Source organism: Lycium ferocissimum, chromosome 12 (assembly GCF_029784015.1).
Source record: "Lycium ferocissimum isolate CSIRO_LF1 chromosome 12, AGI_CSIRO_Lferr_CH_V1, whole genome shotgun sequence".
Lineage (NCBI taxonomy): Eukaryota > Viridiplantae > Streptophyta > Magnoliopsida > Solanales > Solanaceae > Lycium > Lycium ferocissimum.
Window position 1 is genome coordinate 22,941,246 of NC_081353.1, and position 22,843 is coordinate 22,964,088.

The window sequence follows — 22,843 nt, forward strand, 5'->3', positions numbered from 1 at the left end:
CTGGGCTTGTTGACTCATATCAAGGATCATGCCAAAGGAAAGAAAGGATAGCCTTAACATACCTTGAAGTATACCCAATCTTCCAACTTCTACCTCTCGAACTTGCAAGTCTACAATTAAGATAACATACCTTAATTATGCTATTTCCCCTCGCTTACTAACCATCTTTAAAATTTTTAGAGCTTAACGAATGATAGACAATAGTTTCCCAAAGCTTTAAACCCTTCAATTTCCCCATTCAATCCAACATTAACCACAATAACAATAACAACACTTATATATAAATAGAACTAAATTTATCCCCAATCATCTCAAAAAAAATACCCCAAAGGTCACTCCCTTTTGGGGCCTTAATAACTTACTACTTCCACAAATACCTTCTTTTACTTAAAATCACAAAAAAGCTTTTGATAATAAACTCAAATACAAGGATAGAAATCATTTACATCCCTTTTAGGGGGTCAAAAAGACCCCAAGAATCATTTCAACCCCAATTTTTCTAAGCTTCAAAACCCAAAAACCCTTTTAAAAAAACCCTTTTTTCTTCCAGGGGGTTTTTCGGGTCCGGTTTTCCAAATCTTCACTAATATGATAGAAAATGTTAGGAGAAAATATTAGGCTGCCCACTTGGGAAAGGAGGAAAAAGAGAAATAAATCGTGAACTACATATTTATACTTGGAAGCCAAAAAGTTATAGCACCCCCCCCGACGAAACGGTCGACGACCCGTCGACGGGGTTAATGGTCCATCGGCTTGTTTTTTCGACCCGCCCCGCTTACTAGCTACGGGAACCCCTTTGGGGCGCTCCCCATCGACGGCCCCTTTGACCAGGGCGACCACCCGTCGACGATATTTTTCCGGATTTTCTCGGATTTTTCCCGATCGTGTCGATTCAATTCCTCCCAAATTCCAATCCCGAAAATTGCCAGGGAAAACCGTGGTCCCTTATACACGGGGCAAGACGCTTTCTATCTCCAAATTGGCTGGGCTCTATTCCCAAGGGGATAACCGAACTAGGAAATCAAGGTTCTTTCCACTAGAAAAAAAGGGTAACATAGGGGGGCATGAACCCCGAGCAGGGGCCCGGGTTGCACTCCCGCCCCTTTTCTATGGCTCTTTGTATTGATGCTATAACTCCCCCCGGGAGGATTTTAAAAACCCCCGGAGGCGGCGAGCCCGGGTCGCATCCCAGGGGGGGTTTTAAAGGAACCACCGAGGTTCTTTTGGCATTTTTCGAGGGTACCTATTGGGAAACCTTTATATGCATGAGCCGGGGCCCAAGATGAGGATAAAAGGGAGACCCAAACATTGATTATGTGTCCCCGGGTTTTGCGGGGGACGCGAAGACGTGGGGGGGTATTTCATGGGGTCGAACCCCAAGGGTTTTTCCCTTCCTTTTACTTGGACTCGCCCTTTCCCGGGGCCCTTTTTTGAGAAGTATGTGCCCCCATCTTTGAGAGGAAAGCCGTGGGGAGCAATTTTTTTAGGAAACATGTCGTTGGAAATCCCCCCGGGGGCCCCTTTCCTCTACTTGCCTTTTTTTTTTACCCCCCCCCCCCACCGGGGCCCCAAGGGGTCCGACGCATGGGAGGACTAGGGGGGGCCCCTTTGGAAATTCCCCTTTCCTTCGTGGGGTCTAGGGGGGTTTTTTTCCCATCTTTATTGAGCATGCTTCTATGGTTGGGGCTCCGGGCCCTTGTTTTTGGGTGGCGACAAGAGGGCCCCATCCCGGGCCCTTTTGGGGTCCCCACGAGGGGCGCCTCCCTTTTCCCGGGGCCCCCTTAGCCCTATTCCCATCGTCACGTGCGTTTGGGAACCGACTTTCCAAACGGGCCACCCGACGGAAACCCCCGAGTTCTTCTTGGGCCCGGGGACGGCCCCATCCGGGCCCCGCCCGTGTTTTTAAAATTTGACCCCCTTACTTATTTTCGGGAGAAGGGGTGGGGTTTTAAAAGAGTCCCCCACCCCAGGCGGGGTTATCACCGCCCAAACCCCGTATCCCTGGTCGAGAAAAACCTGGAAAGGCTGCATTGGTGGCCGGGCGCACCCCCCGGAAAGGTGAACCTACGCGGTAGTACATCCCACCACAACATAGCTCTCCGCACGATGCTATACCCGCTCCCGGCGGCGAGATTTTTTAGGCCCACATGGCGATTATGACTACCGCCGATCGTGACTGTGCGGGCAAAGTTCAGAAGCGAGCCACCGAGGTTCTCTCGGGTACTTTGTCCGATGATGCCTATGAGTTTATTCTTGATACGCACGAGCCGCCGCATCGTACGGGGTACAGCGGGAGACCCACGCGTTGATTATATGTCCCACCGGTTTCGCGGCGACGCGACCCCCCCCCCCCCCCCCCCCCGTGCTGGGAGGCATTTCGAAGCGTGCAAACCCGGGTTCTTCTCCTTTGACTCGTACTCGCCCCCACCGGCCCTTCCTTGAGAAGTATGTGCCCTTGCCTTTCGAGTAGGCTCGTAGGGAGCAGATTTTACACCTTAAGCAGCAGGCATGTCCTTGGAGTCTTATGTGATCCGTTTCCTCTACTTGGCCTATTATTCTACTCCATTGATCCCTATTGAGGCCGATAGGATCGTGGAGCAAGCTGCGGTGAGGATCAGCTGGCGCTTCATTTCGATTCTCGTCGTACGGTTTCGCTGTGGCTTCCTTCCAATCTATTATTGAGCAGCTTTTTCTATGGTCGTAGGCGCCTAGGCCCGTACTTTTAGTGGGGCGTGATAAGAGGCCACGCCGCACCGGGTAGTTTCGAGGGCTCCGGCACAAGAGGCACGTAGCCGCTCGAGGCCACTGTACTTATTCGTCATCCCGTGCATTTAGCATTACCGACTTCCTCTAGTGAGCCACCCACGTACAGCTCCCCGAGAGTTCGTTCTCTATCAGAAGGACGGTGGTCGCTTCATCCGGATCTTCAGCTTTTCATGTTTCAAAGACTCGACCTCTTCCACCGTTTCTCTTGCAGTAGGTCACATGTCACGTAGAGATGTCCCCACTTTGGCGGGGATTATCATCCGCCGAGGACTCCTACATCATTCTATGGTCGACAGGACTTCTTACAGAGGCTGGTGATGTCACCAAAGTCGCTGATTCTTACGTACGATGGGATCCCGCATCGGGCGTGGTAGAGCTCATCGTTACTCATTTCTCGGACAGTCGATGCGCAGTCCCAAGACACGCGATCTCGTGCAATTATCGTCCTTCCCGTCATAGAGCAAGACCGTGTTATTTGATCCTACATCCACTTATTCATATTGGCTTGCATTTCATGCCGTCGTCGTGATTTACCCCGTGATAGCATGAATATACTCCGTTCACATGTCTACTCTAGGCCTGAGATTTTCAGGGTTGTTGGATTCAGTCTACCGGTCTTTCTTTAGTTACTTTACAAAAGTTATGACACCCGGCAGATTTGATGATTCCGGATACGGCGGACTTTGACATTATATCGGGTTTCTCCGGTTTTCTTCTTATCATGCGATTCCTCGGGATCGTCACACCAAAACAACCACTTTAGCCATGCCTGGCATCCCCAGGCTCGATGAGCAGGTGCACTCCTAGTCCCGCTCCGACAAGATTATTTCCTTCCTTAGGCTACAAGTAAGTAAGGGGTAAGCGAGCGTATTAGGCGCACGTTCGTGATACGACCGTTGCATCTCCATCCCTCGAGTCTATTCCTATCGCGAGCGAGTTCGCGACGTATTTTTGTCGATTTCGCCGGGGTATGCCACCCGATCGTGACATTTATTTCGCATCGACGCGGATCCGGTACTCATCCCATTTCCATCCCACCATATCGATGGCACCTACCGAGCCGAGAGAGATTGGCGAACAATCACAGCACTTATTGAGCAAGGGATTCATTAGACCGAGCGTCTCCCCTTGGGGTGCTCTAATGTTATTTGTGAAGAAGAAAGATGGGACCATGATGATATGCATTGATTACCGCCAGTTGAACAAAGTCACTTTCTAGAACAATTGCCCTATGCCTTGTATTGATGATTTATTTGACCAACTTTAGGGTGATTCGGTGTTTTCTAAGATTGATTTATGCCTTACTATCACCAACGCTGAAGATTAGTATAGATATTCCGAAAATGCGCATTTCGTGACGAGATATGGCCACTATGAGTTCCTAGTGATGTTCTAAGTTTACCAGCCCCACCGCATTTATGACCTCGATGAATCGCATCTTTAGGCCGTACCTGATTCTTTTGTGATCAGTGTTGTTTATTGACGACATTCGACGTATTCCAAGAGTAGAGCGGAGCACGAGAGCCATCTTAGTACCGTCTCGATTGTCGAAGAAACATACTTTGTTTGCTAAATTTTCTGCTGTGGTGAGTTCTCGTTAGAGTCCGTGGCATTCTTTGGCCGCCGCGGTGTCCAGTGGTCATGATTGACCCATGTATGATCGAGGGCCTTGCGGGTCGGGGCGAGGCCCACTAATACGACGCGGTTTCTTGTAGCTACGATAATACCACGTCGCTGTGAAAGGTTACGTTATTACTTCATCCTTGACTCGTATTTGACCCAGTATATCCCTTCCATGGAGACGGATGACAGGAGAGCTTAAAATTCTGACCTTTTGCTACAAACCCGATCCAGCCTTACTATTGAGAAAGGACTGATAACTATTATGAGTTCACATGGGTTTCAGCCATGGTTGAGCCAAGGAGGGCAGGTGATAGCTTATGGCTTCCTGGCCAGTTGAAAGTTCACTAGAAGAATAACCCTACTTACAATTGGGTATTGTTTGGCCTAGGTGTCCTCACCCTGTGCTTTGGGCTACCAGACAGCATCTGATGAGTGTTTTTTAGATTAACACTATGAACACGGGGCACAGTTTATCTAAAGAGATCCTGATTCCACCTACAGCCATTTTTATTGAAACGATGATCAGTGACATTCTGTCTTATCAAAGCTAATGCAGTAAAGTAATACTGAGTCGGCAGTGTGTTGGCGGGTAAAGTGGAAAGTTTAGCTCGACGATTGTTTCCAAGCACCCATTAGCCAAGCCAAGGTTCACACTGCCAATGCTTTCTGCTTCGTCGGATATTTCGAGCCTCTGCAGGATTTTGCCTTTGGGGAGGTAGGCGAGATCATCGTTATTGACCTGGATCAAGGCTCATCAGCTTCGAGGATTCTCGCTGAGCAAACATCCGAGACAGGGTGTCGGTAGGAGGCCAAGGCCGTGATTGATTCCGAGGGCATTCTCGGCGATTAGAGGACGCGTACGCATTCCTCGTGTCATGATCCGATTCGCCCGATCTTATTCGAGGCCCATAGCTCTCGCTATTCCATTCATCCGGGAGGACTAAGATGTACCGTGACTTGAGATAGCACTATTGTGGCGCCGTATGAAGAGGATATAGTTGATTTTGTGGCTAAGTGAAAATTATGAAATGTGAAAGGCGAGCACCAGCGACCCGGTGGGGTGTTTCTTAGAATGCCCATTCCCGAGGAAGTGGGAGAGGATTACCATGGGATTTTGTCACGGTCTTCCAAAGACCCTTGGCAAGTTTGATTTCTATTTGGGTGATAGTGAATCGATTGACCAAGTCCGCTCACTTTGTTCCGATTCGTGGTTCTTATATCACAGAAATTAGCCAAGATGATATTCGGACAGGTTGTGAAATTACACGGGATCCCTATTTCCGTTGTATTCCTGATCGTACTATCTTTACTTCGATTCCTCGAGAGCATTTCATGATGAGTTGGGAACCGATTGGACTTTAGCAAATTTTCCATCCCGCACGCGATGGCCATCCAACGACTATCAGGTGCTCGAGAAATGTCGAGAGCTTCGTGTTATTGACTTTGGTGGTCATTGGGATCGCACTGCCCGTGAGTTTTCGTATAACAACAATTATCATTCGAGTATTTGTATGGTGCCTTTTGAGGCCTTATGGTAGGAGGTAGATCTCTAATTGGCCGGGTTCGATGGTTTCGATGCTCGGACTCCGGGGAGCATGGATCTACGAGAGAGTCCTTGGGGACAGAGGGAGTTATTCAAAGCGACGTACGGCGGCTCAAAGCCTACAGAAGATATACGCGGGACCGGAAGGTTTGGATTTAAAGTTTGCTATTGGTGATTAGGTTCTATTAAATGTGTCACCCATGGTGTTATGAGGTTTGGCAAGAAAAGGGTAAGTCGAGCCCTAGACACATCGGGCTACTTGAGATCGTGGATTGTATAGGTGATGTAGCTTATGAGTTAGTATTGCTACCAGTATGGCGGGAGTTCACCCGATTTTCCATGTTTCGATAAAGAGACACCATGCCGACGCGTACTACATTAAACCGTCTCAAGGGATTCTATATCGCTTGATGAGAATTTGACTTATTTGCAGGAGCCTATCGCGATCTTAGATAGGTGTTCGGTGTTAAGATCCAAGGAGTTTGTTTTTGAAAGTGCAATGGAAGCACCAACCAGAGAGGCAGCTTGGGAGACTGAGTCCGATATGCGTAGCCGATATCCCTAGTTGTTCACCCATTCGTATTTTCTTTCCTACTTTTTCTTTGCTCGAGGATTTACAACGTTCAATTGGTATTCGATGTAACGACCCATTTGGTCATTATACTTCTTTTGGCACTTTCGCCCATTCCCGAGCATTGATTAGCTCCCTTTTTGACTCTAGGAAATCATCGATACGCTTCTAAGGTGTTCCAGACTAGATTCGGCAACTTTGGAAAAATATAGACTTAAGTGAAAGAGTTGGACCCGAGGTTGACTTTTGATAAAGAGACCTTCTTCAAAATGATCTCGTCGATTTCGAGATGTCCCACGGTCGTTTAAAACCTGTATGTATATTTGGTCCGCTCCCACGGTATCGGACCCATTCCGGGACTTGGACGGGAATTGGGAATTACAGCATCGTGGTCGATTGACCGTCAACGAGATTCCGGTTAAATTCCCCAGACCACAAAGGCTGCTCGTAGTGCATTTTAATGTGGGACTAGGCATCTGGTATGTGAGCCGATGGCCTCGGGAATTAGTCGAAAAATCGGATCGAAAAGAAAAGCTTAGGCCAAGTTCTCGTGTCTGTGTTCGCTTGCGACACCAAAGACCGGGCAGCCACGGGTAGCCTCTCGCCGGCCGTTGTGCCAGCCCCAGCCATTTAGGCTTCGACCGTCGACGCGTCAGCGGGCCGGGCGCACTACCTGGGCGATCACGCCAGACCGCCGTAGCGGGTGATTTTACGCTAATTTCATTAAATAAGTCTCTAAAACGAGTCTTTGCACTTTCATTATATCATATATCGATATCGATTCGGGGAAAGCTATTTCGGAGACAAATTCAGCGTAATTTTGGAGTAAAACTTTGTCTAATCCTTTACTCCTTTTTAATCACAATCATCTTAGCTTTTTCCCTTCCCTTTTCAATCCCTTAGAAATGGAATATGAAGGAGGGTTTTGGGAGACTTTTCCCTAAGATTATACTCGATAAATTGATAATGTTGATATTAAAATGTGATGAATCTAAGCTTAGTAAGCCCATATCTTCCACTTTTAACGTTGAATTTAGGATTTGGAGAATTAGAGTTCTTACCCAATTTCGGGGTTTCTACTTGGATAAAAAATTAGACAAGTTCTTGAGCTAATTCAACAATTAATGGATGGGTTAAAATGGACCTAATTGATATCATGGCAATATTAATATCATTCTCCATGATTTCTAATTTAGAATTAGATTATTCTTAGACTACTTTGGTTCTGAGCTTCAGAGGAAGGGCAAGGCAATAGAGTGACTTGTTGGTGTTGTAGTTCGGCAGTCCAGGTAGGTTATGGCTTACCTCTAGTAAGACTATGCATAGCGAATCACATATTTAGAATATAATGTCGGAGACAACATGCGAACCTTCGGGTATAAAGTTGGGTTGGATATTGCCTTAAGTTGGGCCCTGTTGTGTGTTGGGACTAGCCACCCCGTTATATGTGTTTATTGTTCCATTTTGATGGTTTGTCGCCATGAGTAGTGGTAGATATCAGAATCTGCGTTACTGTCATGACCGAGATATGATTTGTATACCGTTGTTGGTATTTGCATGTGATACCTTATTGATGTACCTGTTGTTGGTACTAGTGATATCGATATATTGTTGGCATACCATTGTTGATATTGTGATATGATACATTGTTGGCATACCCCTTCGTGGTACTTGTGATATTGAGCTTGATTGTTGATACTTGATGTACGCATTGCACGTATTCTCACACATTCATAATACATGACCGATACCCGGTGATGATCCGGTATCGTTGATGAGAGAAACTGATATTTGATAAACTCCTTATTTGAGTGATTGTAAAAGGCCGATGTCCGAAGATCCATTCCGGAATCGATGATTATATGAAACTGATATCTGATAAACTTTTTTACTTGAGTGATTGTGAGAAGGCCGATGTCCGAGGTTCAATTCCGGAATCGTTGATAAGTGCATTGCATACATTCCCTCATATTCATGATGCATGGCCGATAGCCGGTAATTATCCGGTATCGTTGATTGAGCGAGTCTTTTACTTGAGTGATTGTGAGAAGCCGATGATCGATGATCTATTCCGGCATCGTTGTTGCATGGCAGATTTCGATGTTATTCTGGAATCGTTGTTAGTGCATGGGCTCCGCGGGTCCCCCAGGGTGGTGCCAGTGAGACTCTTCCTGTGAGCAATTAGCTAGGATCCCGTCTGTCTGTTGGGCAAAGATCTGTGACGGGTGGCACTTAGACTTCGCGAGTCACACTGGGTTATGCTACCGAGAAGTCGATATTTCTGTCCAGAGTACATGTTTACACCTCATTTGCATGGCATTACATCTCATCCATTCCATTATTGCATTGCAGACGGCTTGATTGCGATTCATGGTGATTGATTGTGATGATTGAATTGTGTGTATATATATATATATATATCTATTGGACTTGGTGAACTTGGGTTTTAGAGGCTTTACGTAGGCGATGACGAACACTTGGTTGTGATCGTATTATCTTATACTTGTTGGATTCTTTGCTATCTACTTATTTTCTGAATTGTGTTATCTATGCTTGGTCGGCCGATAATGCCTACCAGTACTGTTGTTTGTACTGACCTACACTTGCTGCATTCTTTTATGAATGCAGAGTATCAGGTCGAATCTACTTCTCTGACTCGTGGCTGATTGACGCTTTAGCTCCCACTTGAGTTTTCCAGAGTGAGCATGACGTCCGCTGACTTAGAAGACTCTTCTATTACTTATGTCTTGCTTTCCATTCAGAGACATAATGTGAGACTACTTATGTATTATTATTCACACCTTTAGTATTCGAATTTAGATGCTCTTGTATGACCAGACTAGATACTGGGGTGGATTTCATTTACTTCCGCAGTTGTTAACATTATATTATTGTGTGAGACGTACGTTATTTTACTTTCTTCTGCTATTTTCTATTATCTTGAATGTTGAGCTAAGGGTTCTTCTACTGAGGTGGGAAAGGTAGGTCCCCGCATGACCTAGGATAAAATGGATCGTGACATTTTAACCATTTATATGCATGACCGGCACGCACATATATAGGAAACTCCACTAGACACGGCTTCATAGACTCCCTAGGACACTTGAACTTCAGTGCTCGTACCGAGTTTTGTCACGCCCGGCCCACGAACGTAACACTAACTATATGTGACAGAGCGAACCAAATGGCTGGCTGAATCAACATGTGGTATCATAACATACTGAATGCGAAAAACAAACTAACATATGCTGATATACTGAAAGACTGAACGATACATAATCAAAGTGCGGAAACACTAATATAAGCCTGAAGCATAACTGTTGCCATCATAGCTAAACATGAAAAGCATGTGACTCTGTCTAATTGTTACTCTAGTCTATGAAGCCTTTAATGAAGTACTGAAAAAAATGACTGTCTACAAATACTAAAAGATTGTAAAGTAATAATAATGCCCTGAAATAATTGGGGCTCACCACATCGATGGTACGAGAATCCAAGCGCTCTGAATCGTCAGCCTGTAAACCATTACCTGCATCGTGAGATGCAAGCCCCGAGTTAAAGGGACGTCAGTACATTTGAATTGCACTGGTATGTAAAGAAACTGAATGAAAGAACTGTAAGTGCTGAAATTGAAACTGATAACTGATAATTGAGGGGAAAAAAGAAGTACAGATAAGAATACTTCTTGTTTGGAATAGAGAATCACCTGCTTACTGAAATCATAATATATGACCTCAGGCCCAATATAAGTGTCATGACCCAACTAATGGGCCATGACGGGTACCCAGAGCTGACTACCAAGCCCCACTCATCATGCTAACTATCATACCCAATCCTGAACATGCTAACTATCATACCCAATCCTGAACATACGCCATCGCAACATAAGCTTATCATGAAACGGACTTCGAATATCTCCCCAAACATAGATGTACATAAGCCCACAAGGCTACAAAATAATATATATAGAATATACAATGAAGAGGTCACATAGCATCTACTACCCACACATGAGTATCTACGAGCCTCTAACTGGAATACTGAAATCACAAGAACGGGACAGGACCCCGCCGTGCCCCAATATGTACTCAAAAGAATATATCAATAGGCTGCACCCCCGGAGTAGTAGGGTGCTCCTGCAAATCTGCTAAAATAAGCTCCTAAGCGTCTGTGCCATCTCCCTGTCTACCTGCGGGCATGAACGCAGCATCCATAAAAGAAAAGGACGTCAGTACGAACAATGTACTGAGTATGTAAGGCATGTATATCAACATAATAAAGAAGTAAGAGAACATGAGATGAAGAGATAACCTGTAACTGATTGCCTCTTAAGGCGGAATCATGCATGCGAACAAAAAAAAGAATATCATGTATACATATATGTCAACTGCCCGACCATATAGGTACGGTGTGATCATCATTAGCTCGCGTCCGGGGTAAACATCTCAAGCCGCCCACTAGTGGTGTCTGCCCGGCCATATAGGCACGGTGTAATCATCATCATAGCTGCCCACTACGCCCATCGTAGTGGTGACTGCCCGGCCAAATAGGCGCGGTGTAATCTTACATCTACATAATATGACGCATGCATGAAAGCTCAAGTAAAAGCTATAACTTTATTAGAGTGACGTAAGGTCGGGAACCTCCGATTACATTATGGAATAATCATCATCGCTATGTATCACCTTGAAGGAACTAACATCATGAGGTGAGGCAACAACAAGAAATAACATCAATGAAATCATAAAGATTAGGATCATCAAGCTCATGAAAGCATCATTATCATCATTATTATCATAGAACATATCTCATCTCTATCTCATGAGAAGCTCCTAAGAATCTTTAACTTTCATCTTTTGGGATGTAAGAAGATCATGGAAATATAGAAAAGAAATCATGATATAGAAGTCATGCCTTTGAAAGAAGGGGACTAGCCTTACATACCTTTGCGTCTTCTCAACGACTAAACGCTCTCCTTCCAAGCTCACAACTCTACATTCAAGAGAGTTCGTATCACATTAGATCATTAGAAACATGCTTAAGGCTAAGCTAAGACGACTAAGAGCTAACGAAAATTGGGCGGCATTTCCTTTGTTTCAACAACTTCCTCCATCTAATAAACAACTCCCAAACATCAATAACAACACCCATAATATCATAATCAATAAACTTCTTCAAGTTAAACATTATTCAATCGTCACAATTCCCTTTCAAAATCATCCACAACAATAGCCATAACACAACACCATACTCATTCTTCACATAATACTTATTTAACGATATTAGCGTCATTCATAACAAGATTATACTCATGGCATATCAAGAACTATGATTCAAGTCAAGTTACTATTCAAGAATGTCATTATTTTCACATTTGGGCTCCATATTCTACTTGCTTCTCTAATCCAAGTCTTTCAACCACTCCATACTTGTAACAACATGTTATAGATGTAAAACTCACCTTTGATTATGTAGGAACGATCTTTGGATGAAGATACTCCACTTGAGAAAACCCCAACTTTAATTACAAAGGAAACCTTGATTTCTATTCACCCTAGTGAGCATTCACACACTTGATTCTACTAATTCTTGGTGTTTAATCTTTGATTTCTCTTGGATATATGTTAATAAGGTGTATGAAATATTCTAGAGGTTTCAAGAGGTGTGGAGAAAGTGAGAAATGAAAAATAAGACCTTGGGTCATCTTTATATAAAAAAAAAAAAAAAACTGCCCGTAATGGATTATACGGACACTTATACGGTCCGTATAAGTGACCGTATAATCTTTCCAGTGATGACCCTTCACTATGACTGTTATACGGACCATTATACGGACCGTATAAGTTATACGGACCGTATAATTAGTCGTATAACTCACCCTTTTGCCGAAATTGTTCTCGTTGCTTCGTTTGATCTCCAATCCTTATGGAACCTTCTTAACACTTGTTTAATACTTCATTAACTATCTAAGGAGCCTCATAACTTCTCTTCAAGACATTACTAAACAATCCTTAACTCGATAGTTGCGAAACCTTTCCAAAACACGACTTATACTCCACTTTCTTCAACGAACTTTCTTCTCTTACCTCAAATGTATTTGGAATCTTAATTAAAATCATTAAGTGTCCCTTCTTACTTGTAAGGACATAGTGTACACCTTAACTTGCATTAGTCTATTCACCGCACAACAACCCGAAATTCTGAGGTGTAATAATAAGTTCACAAGTCTGTGGCCTCACACCCAAGTATACGTATTCATAACTTTGGCCCTAGGCCCAAAACACAGGTGTTCAACATTAAACTATTATATAAAACAATTGAGAATCATGTTGAAAATTACAACACTGACATACTGAGCAATGATTCACTGAGACATATATTCATAAACTGATTATGGAGTATAAACATAATGAGTTTTCATGGCTGAGACTCATGGAATATCAAGGAACTGATAGTCATAATGTAATGCATAATACTGAATTACATAATACTGGAATGCTAAATTGAACTAGGCTTAGACATGTATTTATAAACTGGTTATGAGACCTAAAGCCTTTAAATGTTTCTAAGCATACTGAGTTTTTAGTAGAGACTCATGGATATAAAACACGAGTCTAATTAGATTACGTTCTGGGTTGACAGCGTTCGAAATGAAAGTCATGAACGAAATACGTAACTCAAGAATAGAGGTTCTGCATTGATTAATAGAAGCTAAAACATAACTGTAACTATGAGGCAATTCGTAATATTCACTAAACCGTATCGTAGGGAGAATTATGAACATTTCCAAATGTAGAGACTTATCCTCACATGCCTTAACTTCCTACTTTTGAGCGTAGTACAACATTCGTCAACCCTTTCAACTTTAATCTATAGAAATACAAGTCAAAGGGATTTCATATTAGCAAAAATATCCATTCTTTGGTCATCTAAGCATTTTATCAAACACTTGATGAGCATAAAGCTTCATAGCCCTTACTAATGGTGTTTTGTTCACCCAATTCCTATTCTCTTGGTTCTAGGTGATTCTACAATACCAAATAGATATAATTAACACCATTTTTCATCACCCATATGATTACTACAATCCCAATTCAACAATCCAAAACCCAAGCATAGTTTGTATAATTCTCTTCATCAAACCCATTTACTATTCTCCCAAGAACTCATCAATTCACAACTATACATGATTAAAGAGCAGAAGCATTACCTTTTTGAAGTTTAATCCTTTTGAATTTGAGTTCTAGGGTTTACACGTCCAAAATATTGTTCCTATAACAACTCTATCGATTAGAAGGGTTTACTCAAGCTTGAAAGGATTAGAGACTTGAAATCAACCTAGTATCATCATAGAACTTACCTTAGAGGGTTCTTGAAGCTTTAGACTTGTTCTCTCTTGCCTTAAGATGATTTTCGTGATTAAGGGTGTTAAGGAAATAAACCCCATGCTTAAATATAATAAAAACACGAAAATCTGAAGTTTCGACCCGAAAACCCACCCATCCGCGTTGGCCCGTGTCACACATCCAATGCGGGACCATCTGCAGACTTTTGGTCAGAGAGCATGATTTCCCATGCTAGGCTTGCCATGCAGGGCCAACGCAAGCTCCCCCACACGGGGCACATGTCCAACGTGGGTGGCCGTTTTTGACTTCTGCTCACTGTTCGTTAAAATGGGCATAACTTCTTGTACAGAGCTCTGTTCGGGCTCAACAATATACCGTTTGAAAGGTATTTCACAAATATACAACTTTCATGTTTTAAGTTTTCTCAAATGCTCTATGGATATTTTCACGAAATCTGGATGGAAGGAAGACTTGCCATAAACTTTGCCGATTCTATTGGATCTTATGCACCTCACTATCCATCTTGATTCCAGATCAACTATGTCCACCCAAACTCATCCCAATAGTACTTCACATGTCTAAAATGCCACATTAATACTCATTTAACATATCCACACCTATTCTGAATTTACAGAGTGTTACATTGACGCGTGGCCAACGTGTAGCTGTTTTGCTCCGAGCGTTTTGTGGCCTTTCATTCTTGTTCTAATCTCCGTTTGGCCTGATCTTTTTGAGGATGGAAGCTATTTCCATGTCCTAAAACTTTCATTAAGTAATCTTTTCCAAATTCTCAACTAATCAAGGGGTTACAATTTCCCGAACTAGGGCCCTCGGCCACTTTGGCAAGACATTCAAACCTTTAGATTTTTCGCTAAAACTCTAACGATACGAGTCTAACCTTAATTCTAAGATACGGGGTGTAACACAACACATAAAATCTTGTTAGATACAGTCACGATATATTGTAGGTGTTTGCTCAATTCTGATGTGTCAATGTGTACAATCTCGCCAGATACTGTCACGATACGTTGTATGCGCGGGCTCAACAGCCTTTATCAACGCATACTGTCTTACGTACACGCAAAAAATATGGGATAATTTTACATACATACGGCATATAGTCGTCCGCCATTAAAGATACACTAAATACGGTGAAGATACAAATCTAGACATACAACATACAACTGTCCTTCATTGAACATACATACAACATACAGTTGAAGAAAAACATAACATCCCAAATCTATGATATTCTCTCAAATTAAGAATCAAATCACGAATGAATAGATGTCACATCCCAGCCTAGGTGAGGCGGAATTGGCATCCAGCACCTTACTAGGGACGAGTGAACCAAACTATATCTCGCATCATCTATGTCTCGAATGACAAAAAACAGGCTAAGGAGGCCAAACATGAACATAATATTATGCATATGTATATGTATAATGGGCCCACGAGGCCAACATAACAACTGACAAGACATGGCTAAGTTGTACACAGAAAACTGTCTACAAATCCTCTAAGAACATAACCAAAGTGTATAAGTCAGGACAGGGCCCTTGATGCACCCATAACACAAAAATACATATACAATCGCTCACTCGGCAATATTCCAAGAAGAAGTGGAGCTCACCAATCAGAGCTGGTACCTGGAGGCAGCCTACTATGGAAGATCCTCGTCTCGTCTGTCTATACCTGCTGGCATGAACGTAGCGTCCACAAACAAAGGGATGTTAGTACGAATAATGTACAGAGTATGTAAGGCGGAAACTGTAACATAATAAACATATACTGTAAAGAAGAAGGATAAGAATCAATTCGGTACTTCTGACTTACCAATGAGAATCTAGCATAAATGTCTCTCTATACTTTCATATGTTTAACTACATCTATGTAGGATGCCGTTTCACCGACTACTTATATCCCGGGTGCTATCTAGTGCAGTAATTGCCCAACCGGCCGTAGCACGGTGGTAATCGTATATCCGATTATCGCCGACGGTAGAGCTATCTACCCGACCGTTCGATCGATGTGCTGGTAACTGCCCAACAGGCCATAGCTTGATAGTAATAACTACCCAACCAGCCATAGCAAGGTGGTAAATACATATCTGCCTAACCGGCCGTAGCTCGGTGTTAAATAGTGATACATAATCTGCCCAACTAGCTGTAGACTAGTGGTAAATATAATCAACATCATAACCTGACCTCTATGGGTGATTTCTATGCACTCCTTATGATCATTACTTATCCATTAATGCCTACATGATTTCATAAGACTTATAACACATTTCTGGGTCACTAAGACTCTTCCCAATTAACTAAAACTTAGTCAATTCCTGGGTGCATCATAAGCCTTTCTTGTAGCATTAAGTACCTTATTAGGGATCTTCTACTAGCATACTATACATGTCTTACAAAACATTCCTTAAGAACACATTTCTATATTCATTGGAGTGACATAAGGTCGTTTTACCGCCAATTATCGTTATAGATCTTTCATCGTGAACATATCTCACCTTAAAGGAACAATAATCATCAGATGAGATAAACATCAATAAATAAGATCAATTATGTCATAGGAACATCAAGATACATAAGCTCCTAACATTTCTAAGAGTGAAGTCATTATGGATGTAATTTGTGAAAGTTCATAACAATAGGATCATGCCTTAAGAAAGAAAGGGACAGCCTTAACATACCTTGCTACTTACTTAGCCACTCAAAGTCTACCTTCCAAGCCTGAAAATCTACATCCAAGATGATTCATACAACAATCAGTCCATAAGATCACTTACTTTTTTTTTTTTTTTTTAAAATTAAATATGCCCGGATGGGCCTTTTATTTATTTAAAAGAAAAGATCCATAAGATCACTTACACACTCAAACTTAGCTAGTTAATCAGTTAAAGGAATTCGGACAGCATTTCCCCTATATCATCTACTTCCTCCAAATTCCTAAACAACTCCCAAACATCATTAACAAAATCAACAATAACATAATCAAGATACCACATGACAAACATATACAAATCCGTCGGAAACTTCTTGTGAAAATAAGTCCATAAGCCAACAACATCAACATATCAAACTACGACCTTTATACTATGTTTTCTTTCACTTTAAACCATTAAAATACTCCAAAAACAACTCAATATCAAATTCAAGATGAAGAACATACCTTATACTTGAAGAAATTCAACTCACACAACTTGCTTCATGACCAAACTCACCACAACATCAAGTAGAAGCAAGAACAATCACTTTTCATGGACTAGTTTAGTGTAATCTTGTTGAATTCTTGATCTAAGGGGCTATAAGTGTTTAAGAAATGTTTATGGAGGTTTCTAGAGATCAAGGGAGTGTAGACTGATGATAAAATTAAGGGAATAGGGTATTTATACCCCTTGAAGGTCGGTTCCACCGCCTTCCAAATTGGGCCCGTGGAGAAGCCATCTGGCAGCCTATCTTGAAACGCCCATAACTTTCTACTCCGATGTCGTATGGACAAACGGTTTGATGAATTGGACACTGGACTCAATGAACTTCAATTTATATAGCTTATGCATTCCATAACTCCTCATATTCTAGGAGATACACCTCCCTCAAGTTGGACCAGAATTTCTTGTCCAAAATTCTGCCAGGTTTTCCAAAATTTCGACGAACTTAATTTCTTCGATTTGCTTGATCCCGAAACCTTTAGACACTTGCTTAGAAATTGGAAAAAGTATTCATTAACCTTATAAGGGTTTCATGACCTCTCCGAGCTTATGTTAGTTTACTTACGACACAAACGACGGGAAAATTTTTTGAGGTGTAACAATAGAAAATCAACAAAGAAAGAAAATAAAATGAAGAGCGGAACTGGAGTATTTGTAAGAGATAGTTCATTCAAGCACCAAGACATAAATGAACATTACATCATCAAACAAAGGAAAGAAAGTGAATAGAAAAACCTACAAACTTGGTAACTCATTAATTCAACTGATATAAAGAATCCATAAAGAGGATTCATGTTGGACATGGGTTTGATCATCATCGTCATCTTCTTGTTGATTGTTGTGAATTCCTTAAATATCAGTCGCAGTAGGTTGAGTTGAGAATGAGAAGGATTAGTAAAGCATCATTATATAGGAAGGAAAGAGACTCGGGTTTTCTAAGAGTTGTTACAAATCTTTTTAAAATCTAATTTGCTACGTAGAAACATTTCTCACACAAATATTGTCTCTTTTTCACAATTGACTAAAAATACTATCAGATGCGTAGGGGATTGAACCAGTCTAGCCTTGTTTTATTATATTGCTTAGTACATGTCTTACATTGCGTCTTTCATATGTTTGGTTATATAAGCTTCTAAATGTAACTTTAACAGTAGATTGTGTGCTACTAGCTTCCCTAAGATTACTTTAGCCTCTTGCTGGATTTGAAATGGATCAAGTAGGACATTCGTTTACAACGTGGGTGTGATTAGCAGTTTTCTTTATTTCCTTTAATCGTAGAAAATATGCTCAGTGGGAGTGTATGGGAGGAAACCCATCTGAAATAATTTTTATTGCTCCTTCAGATCACTAAGTAAACAATTGACTAACACAAAATGTTGTGTACTGTTGTCAACTCACAGTTCAAATAAATGACTGCGAAGAAAAAGAAGAGGATTCGCTGCCACCTTCTCCAACGATTTCTGCTCATAACCTTGTTGAAGATTCAAGAGGCTACAGTGAGTTACTTGAGAATTATAAAAAGTGTGCTTGATATATTGACAGTCATTTTCTATGAAAAATATTTTTCATAAAAAATACATTCTGGAAAAGAAAATCGGTGTATAAGTTAATGCTTTGGTAACAAGTTTAAGTTTAAAGATTAATAATAATATTTTTTTGTTAATTGAAGCAAGGAATATGTAATTAAATATCAAGATAATTGTAAGGAAAATCACTTCCGTCCATAAGCGAAGGAAATTCATTTTCATCCTTTTGAAGAAAAATGTTTTCCAAGAACATATACATACATACATACATATATATATATATATATATATATATATATATATATATATATATATATATATATATATATATATATTATCATATTATAATATATTATATTATATTATATTATAATAAAAGTGGTAAGCTCCTACCTTCAAAGTTTGATTACGATTTTACCCCTGCAACAAATCAAAATGTAATAAAACATCTAATTAAATTGAAATATTTTACAATTTAGTTCTTCACCAGCCTCTTGGTTGCTAATAAGATAATTGTAGAGTTCTAAAAGTTGTAGTGAGTAATTAAGGTAATATTAATCCGACTAATAAATGGGTGAATGAAAAGGTGCAGGAATTCGAACCAAGAAAAGCTATAAAAAGGCTACAAAGATAGTATTTTTATGGTCAAAATTAGTGGCTTTGAGCACTGTTAAGTAAGAACGTTTTGTGTTCACAACCTAGTTAACACTTGATTCTATAGAGCAGTTGTTCGGTATATATTTTTATATATATTTTTAACATTTCTTTGTTTGATTAGGCATATGGATCTAGCAGAAGCTGTTATACTTATTTAGGAGTATTATATCCCCTATATGACAATATTTTTTGTTCTATCCCATGTATGATGCAGTTTTTGTCCTACTTTTGTTACGATTTATATATTATATGCGTTTTACCACATTTTTATTAAGCTATCGTTTTATTTTTTTCTTTCTCTTTGCTGCAAAAAGTAATTGGAAGAAAGGGAGTATGCATATTTGACGATGGTTGGAATGAGAATAGTCATGAGAATTTACTTCACTACATTCTCTTCTTGTTTGAGCGTATGAAGTTCAATATAACATTAATAATCATTTTCAAGGCACACTATATTTATGTCTCATTATCGATATAATGTTTTAGTTTTATCATTTAAATATTCTCTTTGTACTTTTGGTAAGTTGTATTTACTTCATGTAAAAAGAATATTGTTATATCTTTATTTTTTTTCCAATGAGAAGATATATGTTATACCTTGTAAGTTTAATTTTGTACATTGGTAATCATCCTAATCTTCCCAACGATAATTGACTAAATTAAAAAAATTAAGAAGGAAGATAAATTAAATTATGAATAGTGGTATTCATCCTTCAAATTTTTCCTCAAAACAATTCGAAATCAGAAAATTATGTCCCCCATTTGATTTTTGGCACATAAATTCTCTTACAATTTGCCAAGTGGCTCAACATACGCGAAACAAAATGATGGACAAAATTATAATACTTTAACAACAACAACATACCCAGTGTAATCTCACAAGTGGGGTCTGGGGAGGGTAGCATGTACACAGGCCTTACCTCTACCTTTAAAAGTTCGAAAACAAAACTGACACTTTCATAAACCAAAAAACAAGTTGGGAAATAAGAGAAGTACAACAACCATTAGTTTGATTGGTTTTTTTCCTTTTGCAAATCAATAGATAATTGACCTCGAAAGATAATAAATTAAAACTGGTTGTGGCTTCAGCAGTAGATGGATAAGGAGCAAAACTTATTACTGAAGTGTCCTGACTTATTCGTCATCATAGTCTGCTTGCTCTTACATTGGATGTTGCTCTACATCTTCTCGAGGCCCTTCTGCTGCACCTGAATTATGTGTCGATGACACACGTGATGCAGTCCTGGCCATGACTGATGAATTTGAGTTTCAAGATGATTAAATAGTACATGAGGCGAGGTAATTCTGGAGGCACATCAAGTTGCTAATGAACCATGTGGGGATCATCCTTAGATGCAAGGACAAGTGTATTTCTTATTCTTTGTTGCCTCTGAAAAAATTAGAAAGAGTTAGATGCAATCATCCCTCAACAGCTGTGTTCATATATCCCACATTATTGTAGCTACCTCAGGTAGTATGTTAGCTGTTCTTATATATATTCAAGCTTAAATCATTCACGTTTCTCATCATAACATGGTATGAATAGTGGACGCCATCTGATGTTAACTTTATATTTTAGGCTTCTTTCTGCACTCTTCACTAAACTGTTTAAAGGTTGATCTTAGTTTTATGCAGAAATTTTTTACTCACTAAACACACAATAATCCAAGATCAAGACTTGCTTCGGTAAAGCTATACACCATTGTTTTAGTCAGATAAGTGTTGGGGCAGGGTTATAGGGTAGACGTACTGTACTATTGCATGAATTGTTCATCCAAGAATTCATACTTTTATTTTTTCTTTTAAATTTAGGACCTCAAATTTAGTCATTGTGTCTGTTTAAGAAGTGAACATGTGAAATGCTCCAAGTCAAGCGATTGCACATTCTTAACAAGGGAAGAAATGAATAAATACGGTTTCATGATGCAAAACAAGGATACAAGGTAAGCAAAGAATGCCTAGGAACAATATGGTTGAGTTATTTCATTACCTACAGGTCCGATCCCGTATTTCTTTTTGTAGTCTATTAGATCTTTCATGCTGCTGACTATTTCTATTATCTAGAATTCATGAAAAGCAGTAATCTTGTAATTCAAAACTATTAAGAAGTTCGCAGAATATAGGATGTCTAACATATCTTCTAGTATATATGCATATAAAAAACACGTGACTTTAGACTATTTGATTTTATGTCATTCTTAACATAAATATTTACTGAATTAAAGGTTGAATCATCTAAGTATGTGTTTTGGTATGATAGATGTTTATTATAATTTTCATGAAAAAATTATTCTGGGTTTTTTATTATATATATATATATATATACATAGATGTTTATTATATTTTTCATGAAAATATTATTCTGCGGGTTTTTATTAGATATATATACGCACACACACACTTAGATGGATGTGCGTGTATATATATATATATATGTATATATATATATATATATATATATATATATATATATATATTATTTTATTTTATTTTTCTTAGAAAATATTTTTTATCAAAAAGATGAAAATAACTTCCTTCACTTAGACGGAAGTCATTTTCCTCACAATTATCTTGATATTTAATTACATATTCCTTGCTTCAATTAACAAATAAATTTGATTATTAATCATTAAATTAAAACTTGTTAACAAATCATTTACCTAAACACCTAAATAAAAGCTTTTGGACCTAAAAAAAGAATCAGTTTTAAAATGGTTAGTTTCATGTTAACATCAAATTGATTTATATTAAAAATGATACTAAGTTAAAATCTGGACTGCAGTGTTTATATCTGTTCTTTTTCCTATGTGAAATTTATAAAGGGTTAAGAATCGAATCACAAATGAATAAAATATCATCAAATAAAGAAAGTAAAATGAAGAGAAGAACTGTAGTATTTGCAAGAGATATTTCATTCAAGTAAAGGCATAAATAAACATTACATCATCATATAAAGGAAAGAAAGTGAATAGAAAAACTTACAAACTTGGTGATTCATTGAAACAATTGATTGGAAGAATCCATGAACTGGATTGTGGAAACAGGTTTCATCATCATCATCATCATCATCATCGTCTTCTTCATTGTTGTGAACTACCTTCATTTCAGTCGAAGTAGGTTGAGTTGAGAATGAGAAGTATTGGTAAAGCATCATTATATAGGAGGGGGAAGGGTCTAGGTTTTCTAAGGGTTGTTACAAACTTTCTTTAAATCTAATTTCCTCCCAACTTTTGTACCAATATAAGAATTGTGCTCTTTATTTTTTGTGAAATGTACTATTATTGAATTTACTCCTTATTTACTCTTTAATTGGATAAAACAACTAAAAAAAGAAATATATTAACGAAGAAGAGCCTAAACAGGAAAAAAAATCATTTAAATACGATATCTCAATTACCCTATCTTTTTCCTTGCGAATTCATTTCCACTTGAAACAAACAAAGACAACCATGGGATAACAGTAAGATCACTTTGAAAATTTAAATGTTGAATATGATTTAATGCTAGCATACCACAACAATTGAAGCGAACAAATACAATTAGCATGAACTTTTCAGTAAAATGTAATCACTTAAAATATTTGAGTTTTGA

The 22,843-nt window shown here is 39.6% G+C and overlaps 1 long non-coding RNA gene across 1 annotated transcript; it reads right to left on the reverse strand.

Moving 5' to 3' along the window:
* Positions 1-20,144: 20,144 nt before the first annotated feature.
* LOC132040117 (uncharacterized) lies at positions 20,145-22,608 on the reverse strand. The gene is made up of 2 exons (XR_009410565.1): positions 22,235-22,608; positions 20,145-20,642 (listed from the first exon to the last, which is right to left on the reverse strand). It is a non-coding gene; the product is annotated as an uncharacterized LOC132040117 (long non-coding RNA).
* Positions 22,609-22,843: the final 235 nt, after the last annotated feature.